Source organism: Oryctolagus cuniculus, chromosome 5 (assembly GCF_051225735.1).
Source record: "Oryctolagus cuniculus isolate XC-2025 breed Fujian yellow rabbit chromosome 5, ASM5122573v1, whole genome shotgun sequence".
In the NCBI taxonomy this organism is placed as follows: domain Eukaryota; kingdom Metazoa; phylum Chordata; class Mammalia; order Lagomorpha; family Leporidae; genus Oryctolagus; species Oryctolagus cuniculus.
Window position 1 is genome coordinate 163,603,236 of NC_142871.1, and position 19,303 is coordinate 163,622,538.

A 19,303-nucleotide genomic window follows, 5' to 3' on the forward strand; every position below is an offset into this window, starting at 1 on the left:
GAGTCTTGGCTGCTCCACCTCCAGTCCAGCTCCCTGCTGATGACCTGGGAGAGCCGCAGAAGATGGCCCAAGGGCTTGGGCCCCTGAAACCCAGGTGGAGTTATTGACTCCTGGCTTTAGCTTGGCCCAGCCTTGGCTGCTTCAGCCACTTGGGGAGTGAACTAATGGATGGAAGATCTCTCTCTCTCTCTCCTCCTCCCTCCCTCCCTTCCTCCCTCTATCTCTGTAACTCTGCCTTTCAAATAAATACATCTTTAAAAAAAGAATGAAAAACCAGACGCAAACGCCTAGCACACAGCCCGGTGGACAAGGCGACAGCACAATGGCGCTGGTTCCGCTGACCCTTTCACCTGTGAGGTCACTCATCTACGCAGGAGCATCTCCCAGCAAGCTTCTAGCAGCCCTGCTAGACTTCCTGACCAGCCTCCCTTTGTGGGACTCTGACCCCAAAATGTGGGGTCTCTCCAGGTTCAGAAAGGGCTTTCTACAGGAATAATTTTTCTAAAGATTCATTGTATTTATTTGGAAGGCAGAGTGACATAAAGAGGGAAGGAGGGAAGGGGAGAGACAGAGAGATGTTCCATCTGCTGGTTTACTCCCCAGACGGTCATCATGGCCGGGGCTGGGACTCCATCTGGGTCTCCCAAGTGGGTGGCAGGGGCCCACATACGTGGACCATCTCCTGCTGCTTTCCCAGGCATATTAGTGCGAGCTGCATCACAAGTGTTAGCAGCTGGGACTCGAATCAATGCTCCAATATTCAGACGCTGGTATTGTAAGCAACGGCTTAGCCTGCTGCACCACACGCCAGCCCCTACAGGGGTGAATAGTTTATAAGGCATCTAATAACACCAAGGCACGATTATGATCCAAGAGGACCCCCCCCCGGCCCCTTTTTGCTAGAATCCAGTTTATTGTGTAATTGATAGAGGCCAAGGTTTTACCGTGAGAGACCACAGAGAACACAACAATTCTGAACAGGTGTTTAACACTGGGCAAGTTATTTAACCCCTCCCTGCCTCAGTTTCTGCTGCTGCTTCTTTTAAAGATTTATTTATTTATTTAAAATGCAAAGTGACACAGAGAGAGAGAAAGAGAGAGAGAGAGAGAGAGAAACAGAGATCTTCCATCTGATGGTTCACTCCCCAGATGGCCTGAACAGTAAGGTCTGGACCAGAGTGAAGCCAGGAGCTATGAACCCCATCGTGGTCTCCCACTTGAGTGGCAGGGCCCAAGCACTTGGGCCACCTTCCTCTGCCTTCCCAGGTGCATTTGCAGGGAGCTGGATGGGAAGCGGAGCAGCTGGCCTCCCATATAGGGTGTGGCCACGTCACCAGCACCTCTCACTTTCCTCTTCTGGTAGGAGCAGCCTGTGCTACAACCCCTGACACACGGCGCTCAGAAAGCGTCAGAAGCTTTACTGAAAACTTGGCGACAACTTCCATTAAGTAACGTACAGTGGTCAGCGAACACCAGGGCAGACCACAGCCTCAGCATGATGGACAGGCAGTACCACGAGGGGACCGTTTCAAAGACTCAAGTCTCTGCCTCCTCTCTCCTCTCTGTCTTACTCCCTTGCTCTCCGCCAGGCCCAGGAATCTGCATTTCACATGGATTTCTTCAGCGAGTCGGACACGGGTGGTCACAGAACTGCAAACAGCAAGAGAGAAAAAAAAATGCTGACGAACACTGCTCAGCTCTGGAACATACTAACGGAACCAAGCCAAATTCTGGGTGATTTCCCTCTCCTGCAAGAGAGGGATGTATGGTTTGGGTAGAAACCATTAAGAACACATTGGTTTTCTCATTGGTTTCACTTTGAGTTTCTGCCTCCTACAACACGGAGAGAAATCCCACCAAACCTCACAGCCTCAGCCTTGGCCTCCCACACGGGGCAGAGCCACGTGATGCAGCCGGTCTCGTGCTGAAGAGCCGAAACCAGGGGAAGACACAAGGCAAGATGTATATGCATAAATAAATATATATTAGATTTATTTGTTTCCTTGAAAGTTACAGCGAGAGAGAGAGAGAGAGAGAGAGAGAGAGAGAGAGATCTTCCACCTGCTGGTTTACTCCCCAGACTGGCCGCAATGGCCAGGGCTGAGCCAGGCTGAAGCCAGGAGCCAGGAACTCCATCCGGGTCTCCCACATGGGTGCAGGGGGCCAAGCACCTGAGCCATTACCTGATGCCTTCCAGAAGCACTAGCAGGGAGCTGGATTGGCGATGGAGCAGCAGGGACACTGATATGGGAGACCAGGGTCGCAAACCGTGGCTTAACCCGCTCTGCCACAACACTGCCCCACACTTAGTTTTTTATCCTTTGCTTTCTTTTTTAAATTTTAATTGTGACATCATAGAGACATGAGTGACAAATAACTGTTTCTTGTACAGAGCACTTCAGAAGGCTGGATGTGACTATGTCAAAAGGCAAGGAAACCTGGCGGCACCAGAAAGGAAACCTCACAGGGTCTCCAGCACAGGGTGGGTGGGCTCTCAGGAAGCGCTGCAGTCCCATGATCCCACGCATGAGACAGATCTGAAAGCAGTCGGATATGCAAGAGGAAATACACCAGGCTGCTGAAATCCCCAGGCAGATTTCACCAGCAGAAGTCAAGGGGAGACAATGGTTTGCCAACGTGCAAATGGGTACAATGCTCCCGGCATGAGGAGCAGCAGGCATCAGCAGGGGCCATCAGCCGTGCAAGTGCTCCTGTTTCTCACCTGATTCGAGAAGGATCTCATGAAGCACAAACTCTTAGCAAGTATTAATCAAAGATGAGCATCTCTGGCTCGGCAGACACAAAACACGGTGACACGAGAGAGCCAAGAAAGCTCATGCAGGGGCTGGCCTTGTGGCACAGTGGTTCAGCCACTGCCTGCGACACCAGCATCCCTTACGAGTGCCGGCTTCGGTTTGAGTTCCAGCTGCTCCACTTCCAATTCAGCTCCTTGCTAATGCGCCTGGGAAGGCAACGTATGATGGCCCGAGTAGCCGGGTTCCTGCCACCCACCTGGGAGACCTGGATGGAGTTCCTGGCTCCTGGTTTCAGTCTGGCCCCAGCCCCAGCCCCAGCCCCACCCCCAGCCCCAGCTTTTTTTTTTTTTTTTTTTTTTTTACAGAGTTAGCAGTGAGAGAGAGAGACAGAGAGAAAGGTCTTCCTTCTGTTGGTTCACCCACCAAATGGCCGCAACAGCCAGAGCTATGCCGATCCAAAGCCAGGAGCCAGGTGCTTCCTCCTGGTCTCCCATGGGGTGCAGGGCCCAAGCACTTGGGCCATCCTCCACTGTCTTCCTGGCCACAGCAGAGAGCTGGACTGGAAGAGGAGCCACCGGAACTAGAACATGGTACCCGTATGGGATGCCAGCACCGCAGGCGGAGGATTAACCAAGTGAGCCATGGCGCCAGCCCCCCCAGCTTTTGTAGCAATTTGAAGAGTGAACCAGCAGATAGATCTCTCTCTCTCTCTCTCTCTCTCTCTCTCTGTTTCTGTCTCTCCCTCACTCTCTTTAGCACTGCCTGTCAAATAAATAAAATAAAATCTTAAAAAAAAAAAAACTCATGGAAAATGTGCATTATAAAAATACTATGAAGGATTTCAAAATTTTTGGCACCAAAATACTTTTTTTTTTTTTTTTTGACAGGCAGAGTGGACAGTGAGAGAGAGAGACAGAGAGAAAGGTCTTCCTTTTGCCGTTGGTTTATCCTCCAATGGCCGCCGCGGCCGGCATGCTGTGGCCGGCGCACCGCGCTGATCCAATGGCAGGAGCCAGGTACTTATCTTGGTCTTCCATGGGGTGCAGGGCCCAAGGACTTGGGCCATCCTCCACTGCACTCCCTGGCCACAGCAGAGAGCTGGCCTGGAAGAGGGGCAACTGGGACAGAATCCGGCGCCCCGACCGGGGCTAGAACTTGGTGTGCCAGCGCCGCAAGGCGGAGGATTAGCCTAGTGAGCTGCGGCGCCAGCCAATACTTATTTTTAAATTATATTTTTTGTAACTCTTTGAAGTATTCTCCTATTATGCATAGACACATAAAATACTTAAAAAATACTGGGCCAGCACTGTGGTGCAGCGAGTTAACGCCCTGACCTGAAGTGCCAGTAACCCATGTGGGTGCCGGTTCAAGACCTGGCTGATCCACACTTCTGATCCAGCTCTCTGCTATGGCCTGGGAAACAGTGGAGGATGGCCTGGGCCCTTGGGCCCCTGCACCCACGTGGGAGACCCAGAAAAAGCTCCTGGCTCCTGGCTTTGGATTGGCGCAGCTCTGGCTGTTGTGGCCAACTGAGGAGTAAACCAGCGGATAGAAGACCTCTCTCTCTGTCTGCCCTTCCTTCTCTCTCTGTGTGTAACTCTTTCAAGTAAATAAGTAAATCTTTTTTAAAAAGAAAAGAAATTCAGAGCAGAGCAAACACCTGCTGATGTTCTCATTGCATTCACAGGTGCGCTGTAAAATTTAAATATAGCAATACAATGACATTTTTTGTTTAATAGTTCTAATTCTTCATCTTTTGCCTTAAAAAAAGAATCAAGCCTAAGACTTTCCACTCTGGCTGCAACTAAATACAGAACTATTCTGAAAGTACAAATTAGTTCCCTGAACGTCTAAACTTGCTGTGTGATAGCAAGTAGATTTCTGCTCAGCCAGAGTTTTCTGAAAATGGTCCTGCATTTGTTTTTACTGGGAGGCCCACTTAAATCTTACCCACTTGTTTAGCTGCAAGGATTGAAGCAAAATGTTTGCTAGCAAAACAAACACTGGTTTTAAAATTCTTCACTTGGGCTGCTGGATAAAACACTTGTTTACTGAAACAAATGTTTTATTTGGAAAACGCCTGCCAGTGTGGACACTTTCCAAGAAACACACCAGGACGTCCTAGGATGGTGATGTCACATACCCTGGCTGGAAGTGGAGCCACCAGGACTCGAACCAGCGCCCATACGGGATGCTGGTGTTGCAGGCGGCAGCTTTACCTGCTACGCCACAGTGCCGGCCCCACCACTTCTCTCTTTCTCTCTCTCTCTTTTTAATTCTACTTCATTAGCATCCTGAAATGCCACTCAGTATAAAAACATATGATGGGATTGGGTTTAGACAAATCCAGCTTGAAAGAGATTTGCTCTCTTCAGTATGCAAAGGAGCCGTCATAATAGATAGCCTGGGGACCCTGTGGTTCATTTCGTATGGAAGCTCCCGGGAACACATTATATCTGATGCAGTAGGCCTCCCTGACAAAGCTGAAGAATTCCCAGCAAGTTTCCTGCTCACGCTGGCCTCTGAGGCCTGAAATGGACCACTGCTATGCGCCACAACAAGGATCTCCTGTTTTAAGCACATCAGCCCATCTTTAATAACACTCTGCGCAGACTCCAGCACCTGCCTGTTCTTGTTTATAAGTGACCGCTACTACTACACACTTAGAAAAGTGCAAACATGGACAACGCAAGGACATGACACATGGAACAACCAATCAGCACACGACAAGAAGCCCAACATCACCAGTCACTAAGGAAATGAAAATCAAAACCACAAGGGGACACTCCTTCACACCAACGGGACGGCTAGATTTAAAAAAAAAAAAATGAGAACTAACAAAAATGTAGAGACATTGGAGCCCTTGTCCCCCGCAGGCAGGAATGTAACATGGAGCAGCCACAGAGGCAGTCTGGGGGTTCTTCACAAAGATGAACAGATTTGCCATGGGACCCAGCAGTTCTGGTCCTAGTTATAAACCCTCAAAGACCGAAAACAGGGACTCAAACTGATACTTGTATGCTGATATTCATAGCAGCATTATTCAAAATAGCCCAGGTGTGAAAACAACCCAAATGTCCATCCACAGAAGAATGAATAAACAAAATACAAGATGCTAGACAATGGGATATTACCATTCAGCCGTCAAAAGAAATGAGGTACTGGGCACCCACTACAACTAGGTAAATAAATATGTGAAAAGAGATAGATAAGCCAGTTCTAAGGGACAAATATTTTACAATTTTACTTGCATGAAACATCTTGAATAGGTGCAGGAGACAGGAGGTAAATTAGAAGTTGTCAGGGGCTGGGGGAGGAGAAATGGGGGTTAACGCTTAATGGGCTCCTGTTCAGGAGCCAAACCAAGAATTAATGACTGGGACATGGGCCACAGGGAATAGTGGAGTGGCATTAAGAGGGTGTGGAGGCAGGCGTGTGGGCCAGGGGGTTGGGATGCATGCGTTCCGTATGGGACTGCCAGTTTGAGTCCGGACTCCTCTGCTTCCCACCCAGGTTCCTCTCCTAGGAAGGCAGCAGATGACGGCCCAAGCACTTGAGTTCCTGCCACCTGCATGGGAGATTCAGATGGAGTTCTTGGCTCTTGGCTTTGGCCTGGTCCAGTTCTGGCCATTGTGGCCATTTGGGGAGTGAACCAGTAGATGGAAGATCTCTCTCCCTCTCTCTCTCCCTCTCCCTCTCTCTCTCTGTGTCACTTAGCCTTTCAAATAAATAAGCAAATCTTTTAAACATATAGAGTTTGGCAATGCCTACAATTCAAAAACCATTTCTAATTCTAAACCGAATTGCTGCCCAGACAGCAGGAGGGCGTCTTCACCCCCCACCCCCCCCACCCCCGTCCCTCACGGGCACACGCAGGGCCTCTGGGAACACAGTGTGTGCTTCTTCAGTCGTTTTATGGACGCAGGTAAGACCCAAGTCCAACCTAAAACGCTCCTTTCAGAGCTGTCTTCAAAGTCATTTTCATCGATTCCCCCCACCTCGGTCGGGTTCCAGAGCATCAACCACAGGGAAAAGGGACAGGAAATAATAAAAGATTAACAGCTCAACATCAAGAAGCACCTATGCTGCCCGGGCCCAGGGTGTCAAACACGAGCCTGGCCGAGGACCAAGGTAATCAGAAGGAAAACACCCCTGCGTTGCAGGGCTGAGCTGACCGCGCAGGAGGCAGGAAGTCCTGCTGCACACAGGAACCTCCCTGCAGAGGGGCGCAGCCACTGCACCCTGCACTCTGTGTCCCCGCACGCAGCGGCCACCCCTGCCGCCTCTCTCACCACAGAACGGTCAGAACGGTTAGAACCCGGGTAACGCCGCACGCCCAGGATCAGCTCCGTCTTGCCGAGATTTGCACACCAGCGAGGGATCTCCACCAAGGTCGCAGAAAATGCACAATACGCAAACATGATGCATGGAGTTTCCTTTTTTATTTATTTATTTAATTTTTTTGCACGCCAATCAACTTATCCTGTAGATTCTGCTCTCCAAGAACTTTCTGAAGGTCCCTTTCAGAGTCAGCTGCCCTTGCCTTCCCCTCTGGCAATCCTGTTGAAACTCCGGACTTCTCTGAAGCCAGGAGGGCATCGTCCAGAACTGCAACATGAAGGAGCTGAGTCTCCAAGCTACGCTAACTGTATCTTATTCTTTTTTTTTTTTTTTAATTTTAACAATTAGACAGTGAGAGAGAGAAACAGAAAGAAAGGTCTTCCTTCCATTGGTTCATCCCCAAAATGGCCACTACGGCTGGAGCTGCGCCAATCCGAAGGCAGGAGCCAGGTGCTTCCTCCTGGTCTCCCATGCGGGTGCAGGGCCCAAGCACTTGGGCCATCCTCCACTGCCGTCCTGGGCCACAGCAGAGAGCTGGACTGGAAGAGGAGCAACCGGGACTAGAACCCGGCGCCCATATGGGATGCCGGCGCCACAGGTGGAGGATTAACCAAGTGAGCCAGGGCACCGGCCTGACTGTATCTTACTCAAGAGTATTTGTGAGGATGAATGCATGCTTCAGAGAGAGAGAGCGCTCATCTGAAACACCGCCTCTCTCTGCCACTGCACATAACGTATTCAGAAATGTATGCGAAGCAGCTTTTCAGCCAATTCCAGTCACTTACAGCAGGAGTGGAGGGGGCAGGATGGTGAACCTGTACGTTTTCCTATGGAATAAACTATCATCCAAGTTCTTGGAAAACTCTCCCTCGCCACTGCCCGGTCTGGTTCTATCCCTGGAAAATCTTTCGTTGGTCACTGAGTCTTATCATGAAATCTTGACTTTTTTTTCTTCTTTAAAGATGAGTTCCTCAGACACAGGGGAGCGTGGATCATGAAAATACTTGTTGAAAAGCATTCCGTTTTAGCTGCGGCACTGATACTGTTTCAAAACTCCTTTCTCAAGGCCGTGAAGCATGCTATATTAAAAAAGTTGCCAAACTGGTTTTAACACATCTTTTCGAGACTGATAAGCAGTTTACTAAAGCAGCCTGGAATAAGATAAACGCAGAGTGATTCTATAAGTTTTCAAACCCAGCTGGACAACAGAGCAGCTGTGAATCAAGCTATACGTTCCCAAGGCCACAGGAGACACATGCAGGCATTTCTCCTTTGCTAACACACGCACTCCCAACTTCTTTGGAACTAAAGCTGACATCCTGTTGGACTGCCTGCCTCCAAACCTGTTTTGTGGGTATTATGAGTGCAAACAGTAAGTGGTTGTGAAAATAAATTTTCTAGTGTTAAAAAAAAAGGTGTATTTGACAAAGAACCTGGGTAAGCAGCAATGTTTCTGATTTTCCTTGTGAATCTCTCACTCTCTCTCTTTTTTTAAATATTTATTTACTTGAAAGAGAGACAGAAAGAGAGAGATCAGCTGGTTCACTCCTCAGATGGCTGCAATGGCCAGGGCTGGGCCAGGCTGAAGCCAGGAGCCAGGAGCTTCATCCGGATCTCCCACGTGGGTGCAGGGGCCCAAACACTTGGGCCATCCTCTGCTTCCTTCCCAGGTGCAGTAGCAGGGAGCTGGATGAGAAGTGGAGCAGCCAAGACACAAACTGGTATCCACGTGGGGTGAAGGGGTCCAAGGTGGCAGCTTTACCCACTATGCCACAACACTGGCTCCCTCTTATGAATCTTAAGTAAGATTTATTTACTCTTGGAAAGTTGTTTCATTTAACAATGTGGTCATTTACATGATAATCATTCAGATTTGGGGGTGCTGGTGACACCCATATTTTGACAAGTAACAGTAAGCGGCCTTTCACTGGCCCCAAGGTGGCAAGCAACTCCCACTCCTCAGGGTGTGTTAGGAGACCTATTCATGCAGGAAAGCAAGCTGTGCGGCTCCTAGGGAACTGCTGATCCAGTGCTGTGAACCCACGCTTGACCGAGCGCCCTCTCTCCTGGCACACTCACCACTTCAAGAAAACCTGACGATCGGGTCTAGCCGACACCTACAGCGCCAGCATGCCACACAGATGCTGGTTCCAGTCCCAGTCGCTCCACTTCCGATCCAGCTCTCTGCCAATGCACCTGAGAAAGCAACAGAAGACCCAAGTACTTGGCCCCCTGCATGCACACGGGGGACCCGGAAGAAGTTCCTGGCTCCACTCTGGCCATTGTGGCCATCTGGGGGAGTGAACCATTGGCTGGAGGATCTCTCTCTCTCTCTCTCTCTCTCTCTCTGCCTCTCTATAACTCTGCCTTTCAAATAAATAAAATAAATCTTTAAAAAAAGAAAACCTGTCAATCATATGAAGATGCTACCCTATTTCCAGCTGCTGAACTCTCCAGCACAAAATTGCCTTTTTCTCGGTTGTGATCGAGGTCACAGGAGCCACCGTGAGCGGCCGGAGCTGGGCACGCCTGTCCCACTAGGAGAGTCACCTCCTGGGATACTGTTTCTTGGGGGACAACACGTGTGCTGGGAATGCTGGCATCTAACTGCGTCCACATTGTGTTTCGTATAACCTGGGTTTCGTTTTCTGCCGTTTCCAGAATACTTCCTCCCTCATGATGTTAATTTTTTTTAAAGATTTATTTTATTTATTTGAAAGACAGAGTTACAGAGAGAGGTAGGGCAGAGAGAGAGAGAGGTCTTCCATTCCGCTGGTTCACTCCCCAGATGGCTGCAATGGGCAGAGCTGCGCCAATCCGAAGCCAGGAGCCAGGAGCTTCTTCTAGGTTTCCCACATGGGTACAAGGGCCCAAGGACTTGGGCCATCTTCCACTGCTTTCCCAGGCCATAGCAGAGAGCTGGAACGGAAGAGGAGCAGCTGGGACTAGAACCAGTGCCCCATGGGATGCCGGTGCTGCAGGCCAGGGCTTTAACCTGCTGCGCCACAGCGCCAGCACAATCATGCTTTTTTAAACACCTAAATTTTATTACATGACAGTGTGTTTATACTCACTGAGGCTGAACTCTTAAAAACAGTGAAGATTATAATTTCATTGTTTGTCTATTTTACTACAATTAAAAAAAAAAAACAGCCAACCTAGATGCAGTCATCTCCCACTGTTCTCAGCGGGGACACAAGGCCCATGCAGGCTGACTTGCTGGCACAGTGGGTTAGCCACCACCTATGATGCTGGCATCCCAGGCGGGCATTGGTTCAAGTCCCAGTTGCTCCATTTCCAATCCTGCTCCCTGCTAATGTGCCTGGGAAAGTAGTAGAAGATGCTTGGGCCCCTGCCACCCACACGGGAGACCCAGATGGCGTTCCAGGCTGCTGGCTTCAGAGTGGCCCAACCCTGGCTGTTGCAGCCATATGGGGAGTGAACCAGTAGATGGAAGACCTCTCTCTCTCTTCTTTGTCTCTCTCCATAAATGCCTTTCAAATAAATACATAAATCTCTCTCTCTCTCTCTCTCTCTCTCTTTCTCTCTCTCTCTCACATACACAAACACACACACACACACACACACACAAATATTTTAAAGAAAAGGGCTCAATGCCAACACAGTCCACCCTTCGACAGTCAGAAAAGCCGACCGTTTACATCCTGCGTGTATTCAGTGGTGGAACGTGGGGCACGCGTGAGGACGCCTTCCCCTGCCACACACACAAGCCCACCATCGATCTAAACCTCAGCTCTGCCTACTGGCTCCCCACACACGTGGTGATATGGACACGTGACTTCTCTTTGCAGCTGAAACACACAAAGGGAAAAGGAAGAGCAGCTGATCAGATCGTGAGCATCAGGCTGAGAGCAAGCTGGCCATGACAGACGCACGGCTGCGCCTCAGTGGCACACACATTTCGTTTCTGGCAACACACAGGGGCCAGGTGTTCCTTGACAAAGGTGTTCCTCGTCATCACCTTTTAGAACTCCAACCTCAAATTACTACCGATCTGTTCCTCGCTAAGCCGGGAGACGCTGTGGGCTTACAAGCCTTCTGCCAGCCTGGCCTCACCTCCAGCTACTCAGCTCCCTGGAGCAAGACCAGCCCCAAGTCGACTCCCAAATACCACACCCGGTCGTGGATCCAAAGGTGCAGGAAGTGGTCTGTGCAGAGCCCGGGCTATTGCATCATCCCCAGCGTGCTTCAGTGTACAAAGTTTGAGTCACTCCCCACCGCACAGGGCTCCTCAGCCCAGCTCCCCTTCCAGCCCAGCAGGGCAGGGGACCTGACACATGCATCCTCTCTCGGGGCTAAATTTGGAAAGCCACAGGTCATCTGGATAAAAACAACTGCAAGCGCTGCCTATCAGACTGTCCATCAGACACGGCAAAGGAACCAAAGCAGAGGAACAGGTTGAAAAGCGCAGGGGGAGTGAGGACTCTCTCGCTCTCCCTACAAGAGACACAGGGGTCCCGGGGGCGGTGGCAGCCGGGAGGTCTCAGGCTGGACTGCAAACTGGCTAAGGCACCGGCTCCCCTGATGATCCACACCGCCCTGGCCTAGAAAGCTCTAGTGAAAACACAGGCTGCGGGCCCAGGAGCCTGAAGCCAGTGCCCATGGGGTGGGGGCCCCCTGGAGAGGGAGCCCCCGGGTTACAGCTCCTTTGGTTAGCACGGCTCTGAGTCAGTGTACAAGCTCTAACGAAAGCCCGGGACTGAGTGGCGCTCTATAAGGAAGGAGAACTTACAGAATTACATTTTGAGCCGCATTCTAATTGGAAGCGTTCCCTGGAACTGGGCCTTGGCCACCAAGCTCAGATGTGGGAGTCCACGCACACGCGGGACCTGCACTCGTCTCTACACAGGTGCTGCACATCTCCCTCTTCCCCGGGACCTGAAGTGAGGCCTCCTGCATCACCCAACCCCACTGCCCACGGGGGCGGCCTGGAACAACGTCATCGTCTTCCTTTTTTAATAATATTTATTTATTTATTTACTTACTTATTTGAAAGGCAGAGTTACAGAGAGAGAGAGAGAGAGGGAAAGACAGAGAGAGACCTTTCATTCGCAACGGCCCCGGGCTAGGCCAGGCCATATCCAGGAGCCAGGAGCTTCTTCCGGGTCTCCCACGTGGGTGCAGGGGCCCAAGCACTGGGGCCATCCTCTGCTGCTTTCGCAGGCACATTAGCAGGGAGCTGGATTGAAGTGGAGCAGCTGGGACTAGAACTGATGTCTATATGGGATGCCAGTGCTGCAGGCGGCCACAGTGCCGGCCCCTGCCGTGAAATTCCCTGAACAGTGACTTGCTGCCTCCATTTCTGTTGACAGTGCCACCTCTCCAGGCAACCAGACTTCAATCCTCTGCCACCTTGGGCTCTTCAAGTCCACAGCCCTGCACATCCAAATGCAATTAAATACTGTCAACTTTCCTTTTCTAAAAATTCACAAAATGCTGCCCTCCAGACATTCTCCAGTGCCAAGTCCTAATGATCCATGCCACAGCCACTCAACAAGCTCCCATCTAACCTAACCTACCAAATGAGCCTGGCCCGAACCCAGATTTGACCAAGTACAATCATTTTCCCTGCTCAAAATCCTTTCCATTTGTTTTCTTTTTAAGATTTATTTAACAATCAGATCTGGACCAGGAGCCTAGAACTCCACTGTGGTTTCCCACATGGGTGCAGGGGCCAAAGCACTTGGGCCATCTTCTGTTGCCTTCCCAGGTGCATTAGCAGGGAGCTGGATGGGAGGTAGAGCAGCCAGGACTCGAGCCCACACTATCAGAGGGATGCCGGTGTCACAGGCAGTAGCTGAACCATGCTGGCCCTCAAAATCTTTTCATTGCTCCACCGCCCGCAGATCAAGCCCTTGCACCAAGCTTGGCCAGGCATTCACACACAGTGCCTCACTGGTGCAGCCCTCACCTACCCCTCAAATAAGATAGCATCCTGGAGCTCATCTTCTCCAGCAAAACTATCCAAATTCCCCAGCATGCTCTGCAACTTCCTGCCTCTTGGCTTAGCTCACCAGGTGTGTTGCACGCGGAATGCCTTGCCCTCTGCAGCTATAAAAACCATCTACCTGCTGTAAAGGCCTCCGTCCAAGCCCTACCACCTGACTCGGAGGCACTTCCTGGTGGGTGCCACCTGGCAGCACACCGCCCAGCACCCTGCAGCCCCGAGCCTTCCGCGAGTGAAGGTGCCGCCTTTCCCTCCCTCTGTCCCCGACAAAGCCTGGTTTCTCTGACCCTTCTGGAAGTTTCCATGGCACTTCCTGTCCGATCTCCCTCGTTGACAGTCATCCATATATAGGCTGCCTGGCGGTAACTCCCCCACAAAGAGCAGTTTTTATTCTGATACAGATGGTTCAGGTGCAGCACTAACATTTTAGAGAATAAACAGAAGAAGAAATATGTTAAATGTTCCGTTATACCACTTCTCAACTCTGATTTCCACAGATGACCCCATCATCCCTTACACATCTGCGCATGCATACTTTGCTGGTGCTTTGGTTGAACTCCTGAATAAACTTCTCATTTTTGTCACGTGGCTGTCACTCTCAACTAGACCACATTGGACTCAACTCTTAGGGGCAACCACGTGCTGCTTTTGTAGCTATCACAGTTCTGCACAGAGCAGGTGGTTCAGTTGTTTAAAGCACACATTCATTTTAAAACATACTGGGGGGGGGGGGGCGGTGCTGTGGCATAGCAGGTTAACACCCTGGCCTGAAGTGCCAGTATCCCTTATGGGCGCCGGTTCTAGTCCCGGCTGCTCTCTGCTATGGCCTGGGAGAGCAGTAGAAGATGGCCCAAGTCCTTGGGCCCCTGCACCCACATGGGAGACCCGGAAGAAGCTCCTGGCTCCTGGCTTTGGATCGGCGCAGCTGCGGCCATCAGGGGGAGTGAATCAGCGGATGGAAGACCTCTCTCTCTGTCTCTCCTCTCTCTGTGTAATTCTGACTTTCAAATAAAATAAATGAATATTTAAAAAAATATATTGGGGGACAGGGGTGCTGTGGCAGAGTAGGCTAAGCCTCGGCCTGTAGTGCCGGCATCCCACGTGGGCGCTGGTTTGTGTCCAGGATGTTCTTCTTCCGATCCAGCTCTCTGCTATGGCCTAGGAAAGTGGCAGAAGATGGCCCAAGTGCTTGGACCCCTGCATCCACGTGGGAGACCCAGAAGAAGCTCCTGGCTCCTGGCTCCTGGCTCCACATAGGCCCAGCTCTGTCCATCGTGCCCATTTCGGGAGTGAACTAGCGGAGGGAAGACCTTTCTCTATGTCTCTCGCTCTGTCTGTAATTCTACCTCCCAGATAAATAAAATCCTAAAAAAAAAAGCTCCATATTATGGAGGCCAGCGATGTGGTGCAGTGGGTTAAGCAGCCACCGCGAGGCTGGTATCCCACACCAGAGCGCTGGTGAGTCCCGGCTGCTCCACTTCTGTTCCAGCTTCCAGCTACTGTGCCTGGGAAGGTGTGGGAGGACAGCTGGAGTGCCTGGGTCCCTGCCACCCACAGCAGAGACCTGGATGGAGGCCCGAGTTCCTGGTTTTGGCCTGGAGCAGCCAGGCCAGCCCCTGCCTTTGCAGTCATTTGGGGGAAGTGAACCAGCTGATGGACGATATCTCTGTCTCTCTCTGCCTGTTTCTTCCCCACCTTTTCAAGTAAATAAATAAATCTTTAAAAATATCTTGGGGGTCTCAGTGAGTGAATGGTTTCAATGCAATGTCAACAGTAATGTATGTGAAAACAGTTATGCACAATTTTCTTGGAAAGTGCCCCAAAATGTACATATCAAATGTTTTACGTATGTAAGAACACTCCGCGATATAAAGAACTCTGTTGATAGACTTTTCTGAACATGTTAATTCCTTAATGTGCTTTATAAATCTGCTTGAAACTTAAAATACAGATCCCCCATACCTGCATATTTCATTTTTCAGAGATATAATTTGGGGATGAGGTGATTTTTATGGATAGGAGGGGAAAAGAAGTTTGCTGCCTCATTTTTCTTAAATTTCCAATTCATTTGGACCAAAATTTTAAAGTCTCATTATCTCGCCGGGAAGGAATTCACATTCCTTAACCTGGTGGGGCAAAAATCTAAGATCATGAACATGTCAGCTTTTCTCAAATTCTTAGAAAACGCTGAGTAACTCTGCCACTTCCATTCAGAACACAAGGCCACACGGAGCACGGAACTGGTCATCTTCCAATTAGAGCTGTCCACAGTCTAAGCAAACACCCGAGGTTGAAATAATGGGTTCTGCCTGTCAAGCTGAAGAATCTCTATCTAGAAAGCAACGTAAAAGTCCAATTTGGGGCCAGCATTGTGCCCTAGCTGGTAAAGCCACTGTCTGCAATGCTGGCTATCTCACATGGACGCCGGTTCAAGTCCCGGTTGCTCCACTTCCCATCCAGCTCCCTGCTGTGGCCTGAGAAAAGTAGTGGAAGATGGCCCAAGTGGTTGGGGCCCTGCACCCACGTGGGAGACCCGAACTTGAGCTCCTGGGTCTTCTTGGGTCTCTGCTCCCAACATGGGAGACCTGAAATGAGCTCCTGGCTCCTGGCTTCAGCCTGGCCCAGCCCCAGCTGTTGCAGCCATCTGGGGAGGGAACCAGCAGACAGAAGCTCTCTCCCCCCACCTTTCTCCTCTCTGTAACTCTTTCAAATTAATGAGTAAATTGTTTTTTTTTAAAAGAGTCCAGTTTACCACCCCAAAGGAGCCCAAGTATAATAATAATAATAATAATGATTCCCATTCTACAAGCTAGCTCACCCAGTTACAAAAAAAAAAAAAAAAAAAACACCTAAACTGGGATGATTCGATCTCCATATCTTCACAAAAACCTCTCCTTTACATGCAGGGTTTTAAAAAAGTTCAGGTGAACCAACGGCAAAGGAAGACCTTTCTCTTTGTCTCTCTCTCTCTCACTGTCCACTCTGCCTGTCAAAAAATTAAAAAAAAAAAGTTCAGGGCAAAAAAACATTACATAAAAGTATGAACAGACTTTAAAAATTTTTTTGCACCTAAATAAACTTCCCTCTAAAATTCCATTTTCCACCAACTTTTGGAAGTCCCCTTGTATATGTATTTATTTTTATTTATCTGAAAGGCAGAGTGAGACAGAGAGAGATCTTGCAGTGTCTGGTTCACTCCCGGAGCCGGGAGCTCAACTGGGGTCTCCTCCGTGGGGAGCAGAGACCCAAGTCCTGCTGCCTCTCTCAGCGCTCCCAGCCGGAGGCTGGATCAGACCAGGCGCTCTGATACGGGATGCAGACCTACCAGCAGCATCTTAACCCTGCACCGCCCTCGTATACTTAGAATATGATTCGGTTTACAAAAACGCAATTAGCCAGCTTTGGTCTCCTGTGAATATATACTATTTAAAATGGATTTCTTGGTGCAAGGGTGTGGGGAGCAATCCGGACTGGACTAAGTTACTGGAATTAAGACTTATTCTATGCATCTGCTCTCCCACAATATGGCGCTGGGAGAGAAGAAAACAGCTTCCGCACAGCTGCCTCCAGTTCAACCAATAAACTGTAGGACTTGCTCCTGATTGGAGGAGAGCAGCGTACTCGGCGTGTGGGCAGCCGAGTTGGGATTGGCGGAGGAGGACTATAAAGGAGGAGAGAGACGGCATGCACGAGGAACATCTAAGGGGAACATCTAAGGGAACCCGTGCAGCCCCCGAGAGAGCCGGCCGGCGGTGTGCCGCTCCCCTGCGGAAGTGGGGAATGTGGCCAGGGGGAACTGCCCTTCCACGGAGGTGGAAGGGATAGTAGCCAACCCGGGAAGAACCAGCAGCAAACCCGGGGAGGGCCGAGCAGACGAAAGAACAGCGCAGGGTCCTGTGTCGTTCCTCCACGAAGAGGGGGAGCGACACAAGGGTGCCTTGGAAACAGAAATTCCCATTAATGCCTACTCAGCGGTTCAGACAACTTCAGATGCTCCGGCGGCCAACACGCCCCTTTTTCGGCTTCTGGAAACAAACCCCAGCAGCCGCCGGGTCCAGGGGAGCGTGCAGCTCCTCAGGCCGGGCCCTGCACCTCTGCCCCACACCTTGTGACCACGGTCCACCGGACAAAAGCCAACGGAAAGAACAGGCAGGAAGTCTGGGCTGCACACACGACAATGCCAAGTGTTCCCTCGGCAGTCCCTTGCGTTGTTACTTTTTCGCTTTATGGACCCTGCTTGTCTCACCAGCGGACGCCCCCCCCCCCCAAAAAAAAGCAAAAAAAAAAAACAAAAAACCCTCCATCAGTTTGCAGTCTGCACTCCCAGTCACGTGCTCTGCTTCCTGCGGGAAGGCCCTGCTCTGCCTTCTTCTGCTTTGAAAAGCGCTGGGTTTTCCTCTCCTTTTCCAAAAGGCCTTTTTTTCCTGGTGGCTTCTCAGGCCTTCCGCACGTACCAAACGGTGGCTGTGGCCCCCAGCTCCTCGGCACCCGGGATGTCAACCTCAGACCTTGGCACCCATTCTTGGGTGGCTCCTAGGGGCCTTGGTGAGAGGCTGGGCAGCCCGGGCCCTGCACTGGGGCGGTGCCAGCACTCGGAGGAGCACCCACCTCCTCCCCGGGTGCAGGGCTCAGCAAGGGGCGCCGCGCGCCTCCTCCACGGCCGGGCTCACCTCGGCCCTGGGCGGCCATCCCGCAGCCACGCCGCCCTCCGTCACTGAGGTAACCGAGTTTTGCTTTTCCCAAAGGGTCACCGGGAAACGCATCCCCGGGGATCCCCTGGTAACCGTCCACCGTTAACGCTGGGGAACCACAACACCAAAACGACTCGCTTTCCAAGGCAGGAGCTGGCGGCCGCGGCGGCCACAGGGGGGGTGCGCAGCGTCCAGTTACATTCCTGACCCACTTTCGCATCTCCTCCCTCCCCCTGCTCCTCCTCCTCCTCCTCCTCCTCCTCCTCCTCCTCCTCCCGGGGACGCCGGGAGGGCGCCGGCTCTCCGAGGAGCCACCCACGAGCCGCCGCGGGCGGGGTGCACCCGGCGTCGCGCCCCGCCAGGGGACCCCGTCCCCACCCCCACTCCGCCTCGCCCCACCCCTCCCCCCGCGCGTGCGTCGCCCCTCCCGGGTGCCACGAGCACCTGTTGGAGCCCCAACTCCCGGGCCGAGCCCCTCCGGCGGCGGCCCCTGCGCGTTCCGCGACCCCCACCCCCAGCCCCCCGGCTCCGGCGAAGCCCCCCTGCGGGCGGGGAGGACCGCCCGGGCCTACAGTCGGGTTTTCTGCACACCCGGCTCTGCTGGGCAGGGCGCAGGGGCCGGCGCACGCCGCCTGCACAGCTGCTCAGCTCTGCAAAGTGCAAAAGCGCCGCGGGCCCCCCCCTCGCCCCCACCAACTCGACGTCGTCCCCTCCCCCCCGGGGCGGAGCGGGGAGCTGGGGTGCGCCCGCCACGCTCCCGCCGCCCCCGGCCCGACCCGGCTGTAAACCTGGGCTCCTCGCGGGCACGGGCCGGGGATGCTCTCGGTGCGGCCCGGGGCCGCCGGGGCGAGGGCAGGTAGCGGGCGGCGGCGGGTGGGTGCGCGTTCCGAGCCGCCGAGCCCAGGAAGGGGGCGGGAAGCTGCCGTCGCAGCTGCAACTTCTGAGCGTGCGGAGCAACTCAGCAACTTTGCCTGCGCCGTGCGCCCCTCCCCCGCGCCGCCGGTCCGGGCTGGGGGCTGAGGGCGCCCCGGGGGGTGGGGAGGGGACAGCCCCGGGTGCAGGCCCCCGGGAGAGGGGCTGGGCGGGGGCTGCAGACGTGGCACAGCTGCCCAGCAGGCCGGAGTTGGGGTGGCGGTGGGGGTGCGCGCGCGCGCCCACCCCAGGGCTCGGGGAGGAGGCGCGCGACCCGCGCCGCGGCTGCCCCCGGCTCCGCGCGAGGTCCGGGCCGCTGCAGGGACCGCGGCGGAGCCATGGAAACTGCGCTGGGTGGATAAATAAGGCGAGGGCCGCGCGAGGCCGTCCCGGGCTGCCGGCGTCGCGGCCGGCGGATGCGGCGCCCCGGGGAAGCCGCCCCCGGGCTTGGAAGGAGGCCGGCGGCGCGCACCGGCCCCGTGGAGGCGGACACGGCTGCGAGGTGTGGGGCAGAGGCCGGGAAGGTGACCCTGACCCTGAGCTGTCAACTGTTTGCTCCTGCCCCAAAGGACGACAAGAGGTCCTAGCTGGGGCTGCCGGCCCCCTGGGCGCCTGGAAAACCTCCGGGTGTACCT

The 19,303-nt window shown here is 52.7% G+C and overlaps 1 protein-coding gene and 1 pseudogene across 2 annotated transcripts in view; one reads left to right on the plus strand and one right to left on the minus strand.

The window, feature by feature from the left end:
- Positions 1–18,683, minus strand: part of RREB1 (ras responsive element binding protein 1) — a 179,414-nt gene extending 160,731 nt beyond the window's left edge. The window contains exon 1 of one of the 2 annotated variants that reach the window (XM_089334480.1): positions 18,545–18,683. The gene's annotated coding sequence lies outside the window, so the exon portion shown is untranslated. The remainder of the gene's footprint in view (positions 1–18,544) is intronic. The other variant, XM_089334484.1, reaches the window with a different exon arrangement.
- LOC149126840 (uncharacterized) overlaps positions 1–19,303 on the plus strand; it is an 85,170-nt pseudogene that overhangs the window by 26,570 nt on the left and 39,297 nt on the right.